At 51.7% G+C, this 16,654-nt stretch overlaps 1 long non-coding RNA gene across 4 annotated transcripts; it reads right to left on the reverse strand.

Moving 5' to 3' along the window:
- Window positions 1–1,557: 1,557 nt before the first annotated feature.
- On the reverse strand, window positions 1,558–13,068 carry LOC113264105 (uncharacterized). 4 transcript variants are annotated; one of them, XR_003319546.4, is made up of 4 exons: window positions 12,672–13,068; window positions 12,348–12,478; window positions 6,275–6,523; window positions 1,558–2,230 (listed from the first exon to the last, which is right to left on the reverse strand). It is a non-coding gene; the product is annotated as an uncharacterized LOC113264105 (long non-coding RNA). The 4 variants fall into 4 exon arrangements; XR_008959253.1 differs by having other exon boundaries at window positions 12,639–13,068; XR_008959251.1 differs by having other exon boundaries at window positions 1,558–3,460; window positions 12,348–13,066.
- Window positions 13,069–16,654: the final 3,586 nt, after the last annotated feature.

A 16,654-nucleotide genomic window follows, 5' to 3' on the forward strand; every position in this document is an offset into this window, starting at 1 on the left:
CAGCAGGTCTGGAACTTGGCATTTCAGACTCTGTTCATCCTTCTTTGGGCTTTGCCACTTGCTTTCCTGATCACTCTATAGCTTTGTCTCAATGTCAGGGGCAAAGCTTGGGTGGAGGCAGCCAAGGTGAAAGAGATACAGTTGGTGGAGAGCACCCAGCGGGGACCGATGCATCCCAGGGGGGTGGCATAAGGCTGCCCAGGCTGCTCACTGCACAACCTAAGGGGCTGCTACTGGCAGAGGTCATAGCATTTAAGGGCCCCCTGGAGCTGTGCGGGCACCATCTGTAACACCTGATGAAGCCATCCATGCCACCTGCAGCGTGCGGACACAGGCGAGGATTCGGGATGGTTGGAGACACTTGGTGGATTGTAATCTCCATCTGTCCTCTTCGTTCCATCCATCATCTTGCCCTTCCCTGCCTCTCAGCCACCTTTCCCTGCACCTCTGTATTCCTGCTGTTCTCTTCCACTCCCTGGAGCCACTACTCCCTTCTTTGGTCACCTTTGCCCACAAGGGAAGGCTCTGCTGTTGGAACCCGGAGTCCAGGCCTACTGGTGTGAAGATAGGGACCATTTCCAGTCCTTCCTGGATTTTCTCCATCTGTCTGTGCGCTAACACCTCTGCGCAGCCTCCCTCTCACCTTCTGTTCCTCTCAGTCTCCATGCCGGGGGTCCAGCTCTGTTCGAACACCAGTGAGTCCGGGGATGGGTGGTGCTCGGGCCCCGTGCTGCCGAGGTGGCCTGAGGTCCTTCCCCTTGCCTGCTAGACTGCTCTCTTCATCTCAGGTCAAGGGCTGTCCTCTCGATTTCTCCAGCTGGCCCACCAATGGGCCCCACTATTCTTGGGCAAATGGGGGGATGCAGGTGGAGGAGCTTGGTGAAGGATCTGCACAAATTCCTCTCCAGGGCTTGATGAGGCTTCTGTGCTTACGGCCGCAGACCCGTCATGTCATCTTTATAGAGGAGGAATGACGCCCTGCTGCCACATGGCCCCTGGACCACCTTGGCTCTTTTGTTGTCTACAAGACCCCTCGGAAAATGTGGTGAGGGATCTGTGTCAGATAACAGCACCGGTGGCACTGCCGTCAGCGCCAGCCAGCCCTGGGGACCCGAGTGGAGCCTGGCGGGAGCTCCCCGGGCGCGCGCCCCTTTGATCGGATGCCGGCGTTTGCGCATCGGTCTGTTTGAACCACTGTCTGGTGTTAGCTTTTCCTGTTTCTTTGACTTTTAACGTCCACTTGTGTATTGCTGATCAACAGAGGGCAGATATTTGGGCCGTGTTGCAAAGAAGGTGCCCAGGAGACAAGGAAGGAGAAAGATGGGAATGATCAACGAGTGATAAAGGAACGTCAAAGGAACAATAAAACTCTTAAGTGGTAAGCGGCCTCTTGAATTTGGATTTTGAAATACTTTGCTGGACACCTCTTTTCACCCATGAGCCTGATGATGATGATGATGATGATAAACAATGACAACAACGACAGTGACAGCAGGGACCATCACCGAGTGATTTTTATGTGCTGGCCGCTGAGCTCATGTAATTGAACACAGCAGCTTTTCTTTTTTTAAAGATTTTATTTATTTATTTGACAGAGAGAGACAGCCAGCGAGAGAGGGAACACAAGCAGGGGAGTGGGAGGGGAAGAAGCAGGCTCCCAGGGGAGAAGCCCGATGTGGGGCTCGATCCCAGAACGCCAGGATCACGCCCTGAGCCGAAGGCAGACGCTTAACGAATGGCCACCCAGGCGCCCCCACGGCAGCTATTGTGATCACCATTTTATAGATGGCAAAACTGAGGCCCAGAAAGGGAAAATGACTCGCTCAAAGTCACACAGCTAATCGAGACTTGGAGGCAGTATTTGAACTCAGGCAAGACGGCTCTAAGACGCAGGTCCTGAACTCAGCCGCATGGCCGCCTCCCCGCGAGCTGTACTGAGGAATTCTGAATCACAGAAGGCCAGAGATGCCAGAGGTCTGCTGCCAGGGGTGGACCTGAGGAGGAAGAGTAGAAGTCTTTGCCCCCCGGGCTCCCGGGTGGGCTGTTCTTGCTCTGGGGGGACCCTGTGGTTGGTGGGTGGAGCGGTGGGGGAGCCCCGAAGCTTCTCTCTGCTCACGGCTCTCGCTGCCATCTCTGCCGGATCCTAGCCCCCCAAGGCCCCGCCACTGCTCGGAGGGCACCGGTGGTCACTCCAACTTTCCAAACTAGGAGATGAGACCCGCCCAAAGCCCTGCAAGCCAGAAACGACAGGAAGCTGGAGTCATCTGTCACGGCTGGTCTGCAGACCCTCTGTGCGAGCACACCTCCCTGCTCTGCGGCTCTGCTTGTGTTCGGGCCGGGCTGGAGGGGGTTCTCGGTGAAAAGAATCGCTTGAAGAGGCAAGACAAGGCAAGGAAGGGCCTCCCAGAATTGGTGGCCTGCTCTTTCTTCCTTGTGACTGCCCCTCACTGGATTCCCACCCACATCTGGGCCATGATTACTGTCATCGTGTGGCCCTTTCCAGGAACAGTGGGTGGAGTTATCCTGATGTTTTTCTGAATTCAAAGAATCTCTCCAATCTCCTAGAACTCAGGGTTGGCCTTGACTTGGCCTGTGAGCTCCCCGGCTGTGTTTCTCTGGCCTTTACTGAGGATCAGATTCTGAAGGTCGCTTCTCTATCTCTTCCCTCTGCTTCCCTTTCCTGTTCCCACCTTCTTCACCTGGCAGCCCCCATCCGTTCCCGTCTTGATGCTTCCACACCAGGGATGTGTGCTCGGGGGCTCTGCATTTGGCTTCCCCGGTGGTCCTTTTCCTGGCCCTGTGGTTCTTGATAGCTCAAGATGCCTCGGGTGGAAACTCGTGCTCCAGCCCCAGCCCCTAGGAATCCCACCCCAGCCTCAGCCCCTCGGGGGCACCTGGCAGGCCCCATCCCTGCCTCCCAGCCTCAGCTGCAAGATGGGGCACATTGAAGTGAATGGAGGGATGGGTGTCATGAGGCCCTATAGCCCGGCCCCTTTCCATCTCTCTACTGCAGCCCTTCCCGGGGCACTGCGTAGTGCTGAGGGGTAGCTAGCCTCTGGCAGCCTTAAGGTAGAAACAGGGTAAAGGGAAACTAAAGGAAGAAACAAATGGGAGATAGAAAAAGGAATAGCAGCACTAATGCTGCGTGCTCCGTGCTAGCTACTGTACAAAGGTCATCTCGCTCTGTCTCCATAGCAGCCCCTGCAGCGGGCACTGTCAACCCCATTCACAGGTGAGGAAACAGAGGTTCACAGTGGGATATTCACAGCGGGACACTGACTCCTTCAAGGCCCCACAGCTGGGCAATGGCAAAGCTGGCAATCCTGGCTCTATCTTTATCCCAATGAATCCCTTTTAAATCTCCAGTCCAACCCTTTCTCTCAGAGTTCCGGACTCATATCAGACACTTCCTATGTGGTTCTGTTCTGAGCAGTGTATTTCTTCTCCCTGGCCACAGTGACTGTGGAAAAAACAAAAAAACAAAAAAACAAAAAATGGGCCAGTGAGAACCCTTGGGAAGGAGAAACTCTTTTTTCCTCTGTGAATGCCAGTAGGAAGGAGGCTGTAAGCCTGCAGCATCCAAGGGATGCCACATGGAACCTAGGATGAAGCTGGCACGGAGAGAGTCGGGCCTGAGAGATGGAGAGGAGGTGGCTGAGTCCTCATGGCACCGTCTGAGCCTGGATCCAACTATGCCTGAAGCTGGAACCCTGACCTTTTTAGCCAGTATATTCCGTTTGCTGGCTTAAACCAGTTTGAATTGGGCTGCTGCCACTGGCAACCAAAATTGTCTAATACAATTGCCAGAACTTGCCCTAATTCCCATTTTAGTGATTTTGTTAGGTCTGTCCTTTTGAAGCACCTTGTATACAAAGGCCTTATAGTTAGTCTTGCTCCAAAGTGGGGTCTGGCCTTGCTAAGTAGTTGTATGCTCCCAAGCCTGGCGCATAAAACGTGCTTTATCCAGACTTTTTTTCTTTTAATTTTCTCTCTTTCTAATTATTGTTACTTTTCTAAGGAATAACTTTTGAGTTCTAGACTACCAGCCAGGAACCACCTCCCTCTTGCCTGTTCTGACCTAGCCATATATTTAGTTCTTTTCATCCTTCTCCTTAAACTTTGTGGCCTCTCCATCTCCCTGTTGTTGCTGTCTTTATAAATATATGTAATGCTCTGAGCGGCAGGTCGTGAATCCTCAGAGGTGTTCCCAGACACAATGTAGGAGCCTAGGCCCTAGAGTTTTGGGGCACTGTGGGCTGCCCTGCTCTGGCCCTTCTGCCAGCCTCTGGTCTCCTCTTAGAAATGCTTAGGGAGCCATAAGCCTACAGCTGGTGGCTGCGTCCTCCAGATTTCTGCTTTATCCAGTGCCCCGCGTAGACCCAGAACTGAAGATGCAAGCTGGGCCAGACTGCGGTTCTCTCTCCTAAGGTGGGGTTGGGAGTCTAGAAAGTTCTAGAAAGTCCCACCCAGCAGAACCTGGATGGAGAACTGTATCAAAGCCTGGCTCACTTTCTTGAAATGATCTTTTTCAGCCCCATTTTACCAATGGGAAAACTGAGGCAGAAACCAAAAAATGACCTGCTCGGAGTCCTGACTGAGAGTCTGACCTTTGGACTCGGAATCCCACGCTGAGCTTTTCTGCACACGTAATTCCCCCTGCTGCTTTATTTGGTCTCTTCCCTTCAGAGCGAGGAGGGGGGGAACACAGCTGTTGGAGCTTTGGGGGAGGATGTAATGCTTATTAAGACCCCCGCTCCCCAGGCAGTGGTTCAGCGGGTGAACTCCTGACCCCTGGGCTGCTGCAGGAAGTGTGACATACTGGCTCCGGCTGGATTCTGAGGTCTGTGGGGAGAGGCAGACAAGCCGGATTGAATTCTTTCGTCCAGGAGGTTAAAAATGGGTAAGGGAATGGCAGAGCGAGAACTGCTGATGCCCTCCTCTGGGCTCCCGCAGGCATGCGCTCTGCTGGAAGGACATGTGAGCATCCGTGTGCCTGCTGCTGGCAGGGCCCTGGTGGGGTCTGGTGGCCGCAGAGGATGCAGGTGTGGGCTCCGGGCCTCCGGGGCCGCTGTTGGACACCTGCAGGCCTCCCTGCTGGTGGTGGGGAGACTCCACAGCTGGCAGTCTTGGCCAGAGCAGGTGGCGGGCTGCAAGGGGGGGAGGGGAGTGGGGCAGATCTGTCCTGGCTCTGGGAGCCCCAAGCTCTCTTCAGGAACTTCGGCTTTCACTTGGGACTCTCCTGCGGGGAGGCAGGGAGCTGGGTACCTTCCTACGACTGCCTTGTGGGAGGGGGGTCATTAGATGGAGTGTTGGACTCCAGATGCAGGAACCATTAGTGTGAAGTCCACCCAGCCTCCCATCACTCCGCTACTTGTGCCTGTAGGGTTCTGCTGAGCTTTGCTGCCTAGTGTCCATTCCCCTTTCTCTTGGCAGCGGCATCTTGACTTCCTTTGGGGAAATCTCCTACCGCATGATTAGGGTGGGGTTGGCCTTCCTCCATGATTCCCGGGGTGAGCCCGTGACTCAGCCTAGCCAATCAGAGCACCACACCTTGCTGGCTGCAGGGGTGAGTCTGTGTCCCCAGGTAAACTAAGGACACATGTCTTAGTGAGGGTACTCCAGGCGAAGCCGAAGCAGTGGCAAATCCACCCCTGTAATTTCTTTACAACCACAGTATTTTTTTTTTTTAATCCCCTCTCAACTACCTGCTCTCTTCCTACGGGGGTGACAAAACTGTAAGGTCTAAGTCTAGGAAGCCACCTTTGAGGGAGCCTGCCTTAGAATGAAGCCAACACAGAGGAGAGCAGAATGGAGAGAGGCAGTTTCCTGATAACCTGTCATTCGAGCACCTGGATCTAGCCGTGCCTGCGTCCCATCGCCTGAGCAATACAGTGGCCCTATTCTTTTCTCTTTCATCCCTTCTCTCCCCTCCCTCCCTCCCTCCCTCCCTCCCTCCCTGCCTTCCTTCCTTTTTATTTTCTTGTTGGGCTTAAGCTACTTTGAACTAGATTGCTGTTGCTCGAACCAAAATTACTCTACTATGTAAGTCCAAATTCTTTTTCTCCTACAGGCTGTTTCAAAACTCCCCTTCTCTAAGATCAATGGCTCCTCTTTCTGATTCACTTGTATTTTCAATACTTCCTCAGAATTTACAACTTTTCTTTGCATGGCATCATTTCGTGCTTATTTATATATTCTCATTTTCTCATACAGTTCTTTTTAAAATTCCATGACTAGATTATTTTCAAGCCACGTCAAAAACAAAGATACTTACCGGGCTCTTCTGAGTAAATGGCATTGTGCTGGGTGGTGGGGTGGAGTGAGGGTAAGTCACTTGAAAACAACAATAGAACATTTGAATTGGGTCAGAGATAAAACTCATGCATTAGGAAGGCCCATTCAAGCCGGAGGAGTCCAGAAAGGGGTGATGCAGGAGCAGGGGCTTTGTTCTGGCTGCTGTCATGGTCTCAGGGCTGGTTCGGAGGTCCCTTGCTTAGCCTCTGATGATTTGGAGAAGGGGGACCTGTAAGCAGAGGGAAGGAGGTGGGGAACCAGGCAGCCTGAATTGCCTCCCAGGCTCCCAGTCCTGTAGCCTGTGAACCTTGGAAGCTGCCTCAGCGGCAGCCCCAGATATCGATCCCATGACCTGTCAGGGAGTGTGAAAATTCTCTAAGGTCTCTCTGGCTGAGTCAGCATTATATCACCTTGCTCTGACCTGGAGCTCAGCAGGCCTGTTTCCTGATGACCAAGTCTCGACTGACTTCTCCCTGGATCTCTTGCCCCATAGGGGATTCTTCCTGGGCGTGGGGTCCTGCCTTGACCTGGGTCTCTGCTGGTGTTGAGCCCTGGCCTGGGTCCCTCCTGCGGGCTTCTACATACTCCGCCTTGCCCTCTGCTTATTTCTGTCTACCAGGTTCTCCCTAACCTGCCTGCCACTTTCCTGTCGGGCCGTCTGGGCTCTGGGCTTTGGGTGGTCCGCAGGGGCCCATTGCATCCAGACAGATCTGGCCAAGATGGGTTCGGTGGGGGTGGGCAGTAAGCTCTTTCTGCGCTCTGCCAAATTGCCTCCGTCTCCCTGAGAACCATCTGCTTCTCCCCCGGACCTGGGGTTCAGGGAGAGGAAATGACTGTCCCAAAGTCACTCGTGGGGTCTGCAGTTTTACCTAGAAATGTTGGTGAAACATGTTGAGATCCTCGGACGGGAGGCAGCGGATAACTATCCTTAAAGCAGCAGAGAATGACTTTTCCTTCTGGTTTCGGAGAGATTGGAAGGGAAAGGCTTAGAATTCTATACGCTCAGGCTCGTAGCCCAGGCTTGACAAAAGCCCTTTTCAGGATTGAAATAACTCGGCAGCTCCCAGCTCGGCAGCGCGTTTCTGGTACAGCAGCATTTTCTCTTTGTCTGCAGACTGCTGCGCTGGTGTTTGCAGAGGGGTTCCTGCCGGCCGACTGTGTACTCTCGCAGCCCTGCAGAAAGCAGCTTCCTAGGAAACAGGGCCTCTCATCCCACCGGGCCCCCCTGTTGTTTATCTTGTCTTCAGATGAGTCACTGCTTCTTGTGACTTATTGACAGGCCTGATGTGGCCCTGCAGAGAATCCAAAAGCTGCGGGTGGCCGCCAGGCCCCTTGGAGGAGCGCCTGTCTCGTGGAGGAGAGAAACCGGGACTCGGTCTCGGGGATTCCTGAGGTCAAGTCTCGGCAACTGCTGTGGTGACCTGGGGAAGTTGCTTAACTTCTGGGCGTCTCTTTCTTTATCTGTAAAGGAGGAATAACAATTTCCATCTTTCCAGGGCACCGTGCAACTCTCTCTTTTTCGAACACCAGTCTAAATGTGGAAGTTGAGGAAAGATTTCGGAGCTTGGGGCTCCCGGCAAGGTTGTTGTCAAGCAGTTGCTCGGTCGGGCGGTAGGTTATTACTTCGTGCGTGCCACCCAATGCCTTCTCTCCATCAGGCCAGCTTCTCGGGGATCCTTCTGCGGGCCTGCTTCCGGGCGCCGGGCCCTGGCCGGAGGCTCGAGATGCCATGCCTGCTCTCACGAGGTGTTTTCAGCCACCTGCCCGGGTGTGTCCTCAGGACCAATGAGCCTGCCATGCTGGGCCACCAAGCAAAACCACTCTTTACGGGACTGGTGGCTGCTTGTGCTATTTCTTTCCTTTTAGATTTTAACTTTTAGCTAAGTAGTACCTATATATAGTTAAAAATTTTAAACACAAGTTCTGTTGGCAGAGCCTCCTTTTTCCATGGCTGGCACATGGCTTTCCAGAACAGAGATGATCTTTTTCCAGCGTCCCTTACAATGAGGAGTGACCATGGGACTTAGTTCTGGCCAGTGAGATTGACACAGAAGTGTTGTGTGCTCACGTCAGGGGAACATCCTGAAAAGACAACGGGGATGCACCCTTTTTCCATCCTGCTGGCAGGAATACGGATTTGATGGCTGGAGCTGGAGCAGTCGCGTTGAACTCTAAGGTGATCTTGAAACCAGAGGCCGCGTGTGTGGAATAGTAACAAGAAAAGGGGGCCAGAGTCTTTGAGAACTTTGTGGAGCTGCCCTGAGTTACTTATCTTCAGACTTTTACCTGGCACAGAAATGCATTTCTGGTTTAATGAAGGGATTTTGTTTTGCGTTTCTGTTTCCTTCTGCCAAACCCAATTCTAGCAGATCCAAATTACCTGCCCCACCCCTCCCCACCAACGACCGCTTGCTGTCCTTTAGCTCTTTCTTCCAGTATTTTCCTCCAGATGTCTGGATAACCTGCCTCGCTGCTATGTCTTTATTTGATTTTAGACATTATCTCTGACTCCCTACTATGAAATATTAGAATTTAGCTCTCTTTGCTCATCCCCTAACCCTCAGCTACCCTCCCATACACACTGCCCTCCTGCCTATCCAGCCAGTATGGCTTCTGGTTGAATCCATGGGTCGTGTATCTATCCATTATCACCACCAGGTAATTGCTGTTTATAGCTGAGCTCAGTCTATACTACAGGGAGTGTGCCACGATTACATTTTCTTTTTAAATATAACTTTTTACTTTTCATGGAATTAATGATGCCTCTTTTTGATTTGTTTAGTTTCCTTTCAAGACTTTATTGAGGAATAAATCGCATGTAGTAAAACGTAAGTACCTCAAGTGTCCGGCTTAACGACTCTCACCCACAATACATCAGACCTATGGCATCCCAGAAGGTTCCCTCGTGCCCCTGTCAGTGAGCACCTGCCTGTCCCTGCCTCCTCCCCGCAAGAGATAACCACTATTTTGAATTTCAACTCCATAGACTTGTTTTTCCTGTTTTTAACCTTCTATCACTAGACTCATCCCGCATGTATTCTTTTCTGACTGGCTTCTTACCCTTCTCATGCTTTAAAGATTCATCTGTGTGACTGTGTGTCTCAGTCATTTGTTCCTTTTTAATGCTGAGTGGAAGTCCTCGGATGGAAATACCACACTTTGTTTATCTGTGGACATTTGGCTGGTTCCAGTTCTTGGCAGTTACACATAAAGCTACTCTGAATATTCTTGTACTAGCATTTTTCTGGCTCTGTGTACTCATTTCTGTAGACATGTTCCTAGGCGTGGGGTTGCAGCCATAGGATGGATAGATATTTACCTGTAGGAGCTTTCCAGAGTGGTCATAAGGCACCGTTTGTGCCCCCAGGTGCAGCATATAAAAGGGCCGGTTGCTTCACCGCTTTCTCAGCACTTGGGATTGTCTGTCGTTCTTAATTTGTCAATTCTTCTGGGTGGACAGTGATTCTCCTTGTGGCCTTAATTTGCATTTTCCCAATGACTAATGTTGTTGGTGTCTTTTTCATGTGCTTATTAGCTATTTGGACGTCTTCTTTTGTCAAATGCCTGTTCACGCCTTTTGCTCATTTTTGGTTTGCTTCGTTTCTTGTAACTAATTTAACCATCACTAACTCACCCCTAAGTCCCCTGACAGTACCATGAAGTGGTCACCTGCAGTCCCCTCTGTCCCCTGCTCTGCTTCCCCTGGACCCTTCTTACGGTCATCCTGGGAAGTCCCTTCCCTTTCTCCTGTGCTAGATCTCTGCTTCCTGGATCTGATTATGTCTTTGTTCTCACTTTACTCCCTCATTCTGGTGGAGCACAGCCTCCAGGAACTTCCTGTGGAAGGATATTTGAGAAGGAAATTTTTGGAGACTTTGCATGTTTTATAAAATATCTGGATTGTACTCCCACTTAATTGATGATCGGACTGGGTGTAGAATTACTTCCTTCAGCATGCTGAAGCCTTGCTCCTTTGTCTTTTGGCTTCTAAAACTTCAAGAAGTTTTGAGAAGTCCGGGGCCATGCTGATTCTTGATTCTTTTTATGTAACTCCTCCCCCTGCTTCTTAGAAGCTTCTGGGATTTTTCTCCTTTATTCCTAGGAGTTTAGAAATGTCACAAAAATGCATCTTGTGGGGTAGTTTTTCATTCACTGTCTTGGGTCCTCCTTAGGCCTTTTCAGTCTGACAAGGCCTGTCCTTCAGTTCTATACTGTTTCTTTTCTCCCTACTATTTCCTCTCTTCCCTTATTCTAGAATTCCTGCTGTTTGGATGTTAAGTCTCCGAGACTGATCTCCTTTCTTATATTTTTTCTTCCATAATTCAACTCTTCCTGAGGGATTTTTCCAAATCGATCTCTCAGTTGTTTTATTGTTTTTCTTGCTTGTATTTGAATTTCCTGGCACTCTGTTTAGGTTTTCTGAATGTGCCTCTTTATATCCCCATAAGAAATGGAATAACCGTGAATGGCTTGGATGCATCCATGAGTGTAGGCAGGTGGTCTACGGGGGCCAGGCTCATCAAGTATGTTAGTGCAACAGGTAGGGTGTAAGACAATAGGGAGTGGTAAGGACTGTGGTAAACTGAAAAGAAGACTTGGGATTGGTGGATGTTTTTATTCTTGAAGAAAAGCTGGAAATCTGGATTTTTATGGCTTGTACGTGCTGGCCACTAATTTGGCTTTTAAAAAAATCAACATGTGAGTCAAACCAAATACATGTACAGGCAATATTTGACCTGTGAGCCACAATTTTGTGAACCTCTAGTGTGGGTCTTCTAGCTTGAAAATTAATCTTATATTCATTCTCTTATTCGTTTCTCACAATAACCCGTGGAGCCTCTTGCCCAAGGGCTGGGCTTGGGTAGGACCATGCTCAAGGACTGAGTATAGTGCCCTACTCAAAGCTGTTTTAAAAAGTGTGGGCCATGAAGTCGCGGCAGGAGCACGCTGCCCAGCTCTCCCTGCTGTACAGTGTGGGCAGCTCAGCCTCCACCTCCCTCTCCTTTGGGGCCCATCACAGCGTCCAGGCTAAGCCACCCTCCCCCCAGGCTGCTCTCAGCAATGACTGACACACGGGGATCGGGAACTGAGCTGGACATTCCTGCTCAACACAGCCCCCCTCTAGCGGCACGCCTCGCGCTGCGGTCCCCATACCCTGACTGTCACTTTCTCAGAGCATCACTGCAGTCTCACCCAGCCCTCCTTCCTCCTCCCCCTTTGCAGGTGTCAGGCCTGCACTGTGGTCTGAGGCTCTGCCTGCCGGCTCCAGCTCCAGCCTTTTCCCAACAAATCTCTGGCACATTCAATTCCGTCTCTGCTTCCCCTACATGACACAGCTTCTGAGGCCACAGGCCCTGGAAACATATGTATGGAGGTTACTTCCGTCTCTGCCTGTGGGTGTCTTTGTAGAAACCCAGAGGCTGGTAGAAGACTCCCAGGACATTCATGCCCAGCAGGGAAGGGCCTTGAGAGGGCAGCTGGCCCATTTCCTCTGCAGAGCCACAGCCACTAGGAGGCCAGAGGGCCTCCCACCCCCAGTCCCCAAGTCCCCTTCCCATGCCGGTAGTTGTTTGAATGGGTCAGAGGAATGGCTTCTCTTCTTGAAGATTTTGGGATGATGTAGGGTCTCGGGGGAGGGCAGGAATTCTCTGCTGGTTTCCTATTTTCTGTCAGAATGTAGGGGATATAATCAGGGCGTTTTCTTACAAGGGGCAGGGGAGGACTTGCTCCAGGACAGTTGGGGCAGTGGGGTTTGATCCGCTGGCCCCTCCCGGGGTCTTCCTCTGTATCCTGCTCCCTGCCAGACTGGCTTCTGCATCCTCCCAGGAAGACACCCGTGGATGGTTTCCCCAGTGACAGGAAGCCCTGCATAAGAGGAGGCTGGCAGAGCCTTAAAACAGTGGCAGGATTGACAGACCCTGTGAGGGGTTACAGTTCTTAGCCCATACTGAGCTGAACTCTTCCTCCCAACCTCCCCTTTTCTGGAAATATGAGTTTCTACGGAGTTCCATGCCTGGGAGGAGGCGGAACCCCCTCGTGAACCCAGCACTTACCAGATGACCCAGGGGAAGGGAGACGCAGAGCTGGGCTTCTCTTCATTCTCCCATCTCTTTTCATTATCATGCTTGCTCTCCACTGAATATTTCAAGATGAAGCTTTTGCAATCGGGGTCATCTGACCTTGGCTGTCGGAGGGGAGGGAGTGTGTCAGCCTCTGAGGAGGGTGCCTCCTTCCACCCCCCTCCCTTGCGGGGGCCCCCGATGGTTTTGTGGATGTAAGAGAGCGAGGGAGGAGTCCTAGGGCACTCCAGCCCCTGTGAGGTGCCCGACCGAGCCCCAGGTCACCTTTGTCCCCGACTCCTCTGTCACAGAACTCACTCCATTGTCCGAATCAAAAGTGTGGAGAAGCTTCCGACCTGCTGGGTGGCTTTCAGCATCTCTCCTGCAGAGGTGGGCACCAGCCCCTGAGGACCACAGACCTGGCTGGCCCCGAAGACTCTCTTCATTTTCGTGGTGTTATTCTTGGTTTGGAAACCCTAGTGAGCTCTCAAGCTTGTTGCAGCTTCGTCCCACTTCCTCTGAGAAGGCATTTGGACCCCATCCTGCGGCTCCATTTTGTTCCTTTGTGCCTTTCATCGTTTCGCTTTTTAAAAATACATTTCTCTTCATTTCAGCTGAGTCATTTTCCTCCTCCTCCTTCTCTTCTTCTTGACACTCCCGGGAGCCGGAAGGAGCCCTGTCCCAAATCCTTGGCTCCACCAGGCCAGATCTTTTCCAAATGTCAAACTCTCAGGAGCCTTGGCACGGAGCAGAGCGGAGTGGGCCCTGGCCCTGAATCTCTTCTCTCCCTCATCTCTGTCAGCCTCTGCTTTCCTTTCTCATTAAGGAGTTGTATGAACTGGCTTTTCTGTGGGTACCTTGCCTTGAGGTTTGCAGACAGAGCCTGGCAGGAAGGCCTCTGTTCCCTAGCATGGTCCTGCCACTGCCTGGCCAAGCCTGCCGCTCGGAGCTCCCCTTGGAACTCACGGCTGGTGGGAGGTGCGGCTTCGGGGAGCTGGTCAGCAGCCACTGTCGCATCTAGAGAGGGGCCGGGCCTTGCTCAGGGTCCCCACCTGGTTGCTGGTTGGCCTCGGACCCTCATGCCTGGTTCAGGCAGGTTCCCACCCTGTGCGGCTCCCCTGCACCCCAATCCTGGCCATGAAAGTCATCGTAGCTGCCTCGTAGAACCACCAGGACAGGGGCACCTGGGTGACTCAGTTGTTAAGCGTCTGCCTTCGGCTCAGGTCATGATCTCAGGGTCCTGGGATCGGGCTCTCTGCTCAGTGGGGAGCCTGCTTCTCCCTCTCCCACTCCCACTCCCACTGCTTGTGTTCCCTCTCTAGCTGTCTCTCTCTCTGTGTCAAATAAATAAATAAAATCTTTAAAAAAAAAAGAACCACCAGGACAGTGGAAAGGTTGGGTAGCTCTTCTCATCTGTACTCTGGGCTGTAGGGGGGAGCCTTCCAAAATGCGGGAGAAATAATACCCACCGTTTACAGGACAGTTCACGTCCTTCAAAGCATTTCCTATGTATTGTGACTCTTGCAGCTGGGCTATTTTATCCTCACCCACCCCTGTGAGGGAGGCAGGGGAGCTGTTAGTTTCCTTATTTTGTGGCTGAAGAAAGTTTAACTGATTTACCAAAATCTTGGTCCTGATTTATTTTTTCAGCTGTTATTATAAAAGAGAGAGAGAGATTTACCTAGTGCAAGACAAGGAAGATCCGCGTTCCTGTCTATATCTCCTGATTCCCAAATTACAGGATCCTCAGGGACGTTCGATTTTGATGCCATGTGGATGCCCCTTACAAGGGCAGAAGGTCATATTTACTTGAGAAGCGAGTTGAAATTTATCTGATTTGACAACTTGGCACTCTTTTAGACATTCACTCATTCATTCATTAATTCATTCACTCTGTGCAATGGCTGGCTGCTGGGCAAACATGAAACTGTGTACAAGTGATGTGGTCTCTTCTCTCACGGCATTCAGGTCCTGTGGTTGTTATGATACCAAGGATGAAATAAAAATCCTAGTTTGGAGTTGAAGAATGTGTGCAGCATTCTCTAAGTTCTCTTAGGGCAGCCCGTCAGTGTCTGTCACCCTGAGGGAGCCATGCTTTGAGGAGTCTTGGGGGACGAGGGGCCACATGGAAAGACAAGAGAGAGAGGCCAGAAGCCACGGAGTCACCATTCTGAAGGGGCCACCAGGGAAGGGGACCCATCAGCCCTGGTGGCCCCAGCGGATGCCATGTGGATAAGAAACCGACCACCTAACTGAGCCCTTTCTAAATTTCTGACCCACAAAATGGGGAGCAAAAGAAAGTTGATGGTTTTAATTTACTCAGTTTCAGAGAGAGCTTATCAACATAGCAGTAAACCCCTGGGGCAGAATTCTAGGGCCGGATCATCTATCCTGTGCAAAGCCATCTTTGGAAGCCTCCGTCCTTTGCTGAGTGTTATTCCGGACTCAGGAGGGCCAGCAGGCGGACGGTCCCCGTCCTCGTTAGCAGCTGGCTCCTCCTGTACGTGGGCACTCCCCTTCACTTGAAGAACCATAAAAAAATCCTGGGAACTATCTAAGGAAAAAGGGAACCGGCTGCTTTTCCTCTGCACCTTGTGAACAATGGCCCTGCCTCTGAGCATTCCTCGGGGGAGCTTTTCTTGTCCCTCCCGGTTTCAGTCCGCCTGGGCAGATGCTACACGGTGGCTGGGAGAGTGCACTCAGGGGCCACGAGGCTTGGGTTCTGTTGAGCAAGTGTTGGGGTTCATCCTGGTGGGGCCCAGTTCATGCATCAGCTTAGGTTGGCTTTGTGGGGTTTTTTTTTTTCCCCCGTTCTCTTTGGGGAGTGACTTTGTGTGTGTGTGTTCTTTTTGGGGAGTGAGAAAAGCTGAGCTGCTTATGCAAGCAGCAACGCATGACTCCTAGCCCAAGGCTTCTGTTGCTCTTTTCTTCTCTTCTCCGCCCACAAAAAATAATTTCACATGAAACCTGTTCTCTGGCCAAGGCTTGTCCCCTCCTCAGCAGGGGGCTTTCTCCTTTGTTGACTTTAGAACAAATTCAGATTTCTGTCTCCAGATTTTGGGGCGCGCAGCTCCAGCTTCCTTTGGAAACTTTGCTTAAATACCAGCATACTTGGAAGCCCTTCTGCCTTCTTCCTCCCACAGTCTAATAATTCCTGTGCTGATGGATTGGAGCGGCCCGAGGCTTGCGGGGAGCCAGCTGCCATGTTGGAATGTGGTGTGTTTCACCCACCTTTTCACACCCCAGGGGGAGATGGTGCAAGTAAGACTGAGCAGAGTGAACCCTGGGGTGGGGTGGCATGCCACCTCTAGAGCTCGCTGGCCTTGGACGAGCTCCCGGCGTGTTAAGATGCCTTTGAGCCTCAGTTTCTCCACGTGCAAAATGGGGTTCAGAAATAATGCCTGTAAAGAGCATGGGGGGGGGACCCATGATAGATTCACAAGAAGCCGCAGGTGTCATGAGGAGGGTGGTGACGGTGGTAATGATTTCAGGGGAGGCTAGCTTCGCAGCAGAGCTGGCCACTGGGTGGGCTCCGCAGAGAGAGCTCTAGCCGGGTATTCACACAGGCCAGCTGCTCCCCAAAGCTTCCCTCAGCCGCACCTGAGAACCTTTAGAACAATTACCGATGGGCACAGCAAAGTGATGAGACTCCATGATTCTTCTGCTCTCCCTTATCTGAACCAAGATTTGAGCCTTTGCAGAGAGGAAAGGTGAGAGCAACAATTTGCCTTTCTGTTCTAAAGCAGAGCTCCTCGGAGGTGCTATAAACGTAAGAGTATAATTATTCTTTCTCTAAGCCTTGTGTAAAATAGGAATAATACTGATTGGTTTAAATTAAGAATAAATCAAATGTGGAGATTCTAAGGCTGAAGTGGGGGAAAGCAGATGGGGTTAGAGTCAGAGATCTGGGTTTGCCTGCAAACCCCCCCCCCCACCCCGGCTCACTAGCCACATGGTTTAGTTTGGGATCAGCTGCTTTACCTTTTCCCATCTCAGTTTCTTCGCCTGTAAAATGGGGATAATACCCACTACTCGTAGGACGTGGTCAGGGTGAGAGGATGTATGTGAAATGGGAACACCGTGGGAAACCAGGGCGTCCGGCTCTGTTTTGCTGTGGCGAGGATGAACTGGGGAGGAGGCAGTGAGCTTCCCTGCTGGTGCCAGGCCACTGAGCTGTCGTGCTGGTGGCATCTGCCACAGGTTTGGTCTGAAGGAAAGTGTGGCCAGGCTACAGGGGAGACTCCCAGGGGAGAGCAGAGGGCGCTGTGAGGACGTCCCTCATGGCTGGGGGGGTGACACCT

Source organism: Ursus arctos, unplaced genomic scaffold, assembly GCF_023065955.2.
Source record: "Ursus arctos isolate Adak ecotype North America unplaced genomic scaffold, UrsArc2.0 scaffold_15, whole genome shotgun sequence".
Classification (NCBI taxonomy): Eukaryota; Metazoa; Chordata; class Mammalia; order Carnivora; family Ursidae; genus Ursus; species Ursus arctos.